The sequence below is a fragment of the Cynara cardunculus genome (assembly GCF_001531365.2).
Source record: "Cynara cardunculus var. scolymus isolate 2C chromosome LG 13, CcrdV1, whole genome shotgun sequence".
NCBI lineage: Eukaryota > Viridiplantae > Streptophyta > Magnoliopsida > Asterales > Asteraceae > Cynara > Cynara cardunculus.
In genome coordinates, this window is record NC_037540.1 from 25,724,475 (window position 1) to 25,729,063 (window position 4,589).

Genomic DNA, 4,589 nt, shown 5'->3' on the forward strand with positions numbered 1-4,589 from the left:
CGGACAGTGGGGAAAATGAACGCACTCTAACACGGTCAAATACGCACCATACCCGAGTAATCTCAGCTGATATGGGCTTAAGCGTGCCTCCCCGGGTGAAACACAAAGTAACCACCGAGTAGCACGTATGGAAGGACGGAGTGCAATAGCCAATAATCTCTTGAAATTGATAAGAACACATAACATGGATGAGTGTGGAAGCAAGTAACAAATAGATAAGACATGTCTAGCAAATAGCAAGTTAAGTAGCCSCATAAACTCACAATGCTTTTCGATACTCAAAAATCGAGCCAACTTAGGCTCTACGTCCATATATGTCTAAACATCGTTCAACGGTCACTTTGGAAGAACGAAGTGAGCTTATTTAACACCTGTAATATGTACCCAAAGTTTCATAAAGATCTGACAACAAAAACTTAACCAAACTTAATTTAAACTCATTTTAGGCACTATAATTCACAGCTCAAAATCAACTTTTTATTAGTTTTTAGACGCAATTATAACCAACCTAGAAGCCTTATTTCTAAAAAGTGTCTAAAGATAAGCTTTCTAAAATGTCCAGAATCGTAGCAATCTGAGCTACGGTTAAGAAGTTATCGCACATTCAAAACAGTATCTTGGATAGATTCGGTGTTGTCAAATTCACCGACTAAATAGGCTAAATCCATATTTTGGATTAAATCTTTATTCCAACATTCAAAATACCATCTAACCATGTTTATATTATTGATTACAAGATCAATACTCAAGAATTTCACTAAAATAGCCATTAATGAAGAAAATCAAAGTTCAACCTATGTTCTTCATTTTCGAAAGCTCCAAATCATCAATCAAGCATCATAACAACTTAGTTAGGCAATAACCAATCTAAATACAACATATTACTAATATAACTCAGATTAGGTTTCATTGATTTTATCTCTAACTAGCTTCAAATCAAGAGATTAACCAATGAAATAGTTATACCTTAATTGGAGGATGAATTTGACATAAAAATCAAGCAAAAACCCCTTGAAACAACCTTGATTCACCCCTATGAAGCCAAAATCGCCCCTGGTAGTAAGTTCTGGAGATGAGAGTCTGTTTTGGGTGAAAAAGAAGGTAAATAACATGTATATCTGACTTTTACGAGTTGGGGCTGAGTTGACTCGGCTAAAAACTCAGTTTGACCACTAATCACTAAAAATCGCATAACTTTTCGCTCGGACCTCCGTTTTTGACGTGGTTTTCATTCACGCGTTCATAAAGAGATAATATACAACTTACAATAGAAATATTTTTAAAAAATATCTTCCAATAAAAGTCAGTTTTTATGTATCCGTAACGTAGATATTGATGCTTTTGACCCGTTTATTTCCAGTTGTTTTGCCCCGGGCCTCGTACGATGATTCTGACTATTTCATATATAGTTTATTGCATTCGGGTTTGCTTCCCAATTTTTACGTTTTGATCACATAAACACGTATAAAGGGGATAATAGCAACGTATTTGCGAAAATGTATGTTACAGTGTGTGTGTGTGTGTGCGCGCGTGCATGTTAGTATATATATGTGTATGTGTATATATATGTGTGTGCATGCATGTGTGTATCTATATATATGTGTGTATGTATATATATATATATATATATGTGTGTATGTATCTGTGTATGTGTATATATGTATGTATGTATGTATCTGTTTATACATATGTGCATATGTGTGTGTGCATTGGAAATATGTGTGTGTGCGCACGCATATGTATACACACACACACACACACACATATATATATATATACACTTATAATAAATAAGTAACTTAGGTGACACGTGTCATCTTCTGGTGAGTCGGTTTTCTTATTTTCCCGCCTAAACACGTATCTAGACATAATTTATATTAGTGGTTCAATTAGACTCATTTGAACGTATCTAGACACAATTTACATTAACAGTTCAATTATACTCATTTGATTGACATGTGTTCTCTTATTCAATCAATCCCACTAATTTAGGATGCAATTGATTTTATTCTTTGGTTAATTAATTCGTGTGGTAATCGATTTATGAAAAAATGGTGTTTACTTCTATGTTTAAATTCAATTTACTGATATAGTTTCATTTTTAGGTTCAATTTTATTCTACTGTTAACTTCATTTTATTTTAAATTCAATTTACTGAAAATTTTTACTTCAGATTTATTTCAAGAGAACAAGCTTGAAGTCATTCTTCAGAGTTAGCTCACCCAAACTCTGAAGTTTGTTTTTTCAGACACAACTCACCCGAACTCTGAAGTCTGAACTCTGAAGTCTTCTTTTTCAGACTTAGAAGCCTGAACTCTGAAGTCTTTTTTTAGAATTAGAAAAAGAAATATGAAGTCTTCTTTTTCAGACTTAGAAGTCTGAACTCTGGTGTCTTCTATAATTTTGAAGAGTACAAGTCTGAATAGTCATTTTTCAGAGTTAGTTCACCTGAATTCTGAAGTCTTCTTTTTCAGATTTAGCTCACCCGAACTCTGAAGTCTTTTTTTAAGACTTAGAAGTCTGAACTCTAATTTAATGGGATTGATTTTATATTTCAGAGTTATTTCAAGAGCACAAATCAGAAGAGTCATTCTTCAGAGTTTTATTTCAGTTATTTCCAGAGGACCAGTCTGAAGAGTCATTCTTCAGAGTTAGCTCACCCAAACTATGTAGTCTTCTTTTTCAGACGGAGCACCATGCAAAGCCTCTGTATAGTAAATGCAGAGTTTGTGGCTTGCTTATACAGAGCTCTAAAGTCTGAAGAGTTTTACTTCAGAGTAATTTAAAGAGTACAAGTCTTGTAACAAACTTATCTAGACTTTAAAGATAAGTCTTTAAGACTTATACTTAGTCTTATAAACCAGAGCCCCTCTGGTTGGTTTGGCTTCTAGATGGCGTTGCTTCTGGTTGTTTATTTGAACCTTGAAAAAATATTTCAATCAATCATAAAGAAACCAGAAGGTCTCTAGTTGATCTTCATGTTTAACCAGAGGGTCTCTGGTTGTAATTGACACTTAAATTCTTTATTTAACATTTTTTTACCCAGAGGCTCTGAATAGAAGAACCACAGGTTTTGAGGGGCTCTAGTTAACAAGAGGGTCTTTGGTTGGTCTTGCTTTTGGGTTGGCCTTGCTTTTGGGTTGGCCTTGCTTTTGGTTGGTAAGTCCATAGGGGCTCTGGTCCTTAAGAACCAGAGGAGCTATGGTTGGTCTTGCTTTGTATGATGCAAACTTTACCATGGGATCTTTTTCAAAGATATTGGGTATTAAAATAACCCTGAACTCAAGGTCTTCAGACTTCATCTTCACATTTGACACAGGCGTTCTTCTAAGTTTAAATTCAATATACAAATATAGTTTCATTTCTAAATTCAATTTTATTCTAATGTTAACTTCATTTTAACTAATTATTGATATAGTTTCATTTCTAAATTCAAGTCTGAAGAGTCATTCTTCAAAATTATTTTTCAGAGTTATACTTCAGAGTTATTTTAATAGTACAAGTTTAAAATCATTTTCAGAGTTATACTTTAGAGTTATTTCAAAAGTACAAGTCTGAAGTTATTATTCAGAATTATACTTCAAAGTTATTTCAAGAGTACAAGTCTGAAGAGTCATTCTAAAGAGTTAGCTCACCCGAACTCTGAAGTCTGCTTTTTCAGATATAGCTCACCCGAACTCTGGAGTCTGAACTCTAAAGTCTTCTTTTTCATACTTAGAAGTCTGAACTCTGAAGTTTTTTTTAGCCTTAGAAAAAGAAGTTTGAAGTCTTGTTTTTCAGACTTAGAAGTCTGAACTCTGAATTCTTCTACAAGTCTAAAGAGTCATTATTCAGAGTTAGCTCACCCGAATTCTGAAGTTTTCTTTTTCAGACTTATCTCACCCGAACTCTGAAATCTTTTTTTTTTAGACTTAAAAGTCTAAACTCTGATTTAGTGGGATTGATTTTATACTTCAGAGTTATTTCAAGAGTACAAGTCTGAAGAGTCATTTTTCAGAGTTTTACTTCAGAGTTATTTCCAGAGTACAAGTCTGAATAGTCATTTTTCAGAGTTAGCTCACACAAATTCTAAAGTCTTCTTTTCCAGACGTATGTAGAGCTCTGAAGTCTGAAGAGTTTTACTTCAGAATTATTTCAAGAGTATAGTTCTGAAGATTCATTCTAAATTTACTTCTAAGTTTAAATTCAATTTACTGTAGTTTCAGTTCTAAATCTAATTTTATTCTAAGGTTAACTTTATTTTAACTAATTATTGATATAATTTCATTTCAAAATTCAAGTTTGAAGAGTCAACTTTCAGAGTTATTTTAAGAATACAAGTCTAAAGTAGCATCGTACTTTCGATGATCATTCATATCTGTAAGATAAGTTCCTGACATGATATAATTTTTTTAAATTACCTTATGTAATACACGGTATCGAATCTATATATATATATATATATATATATATATATAGAGAGAGAGAGAGAGAGAGAGGAGTGATCATATGAAAACCGCCCTCATTTGTGTAAACCGTGCAAACCACCTTCATCTGTCGATTTCATTGTTTAATCTTATGAAATTTTTTCATGAAATTGTTTAATCTTG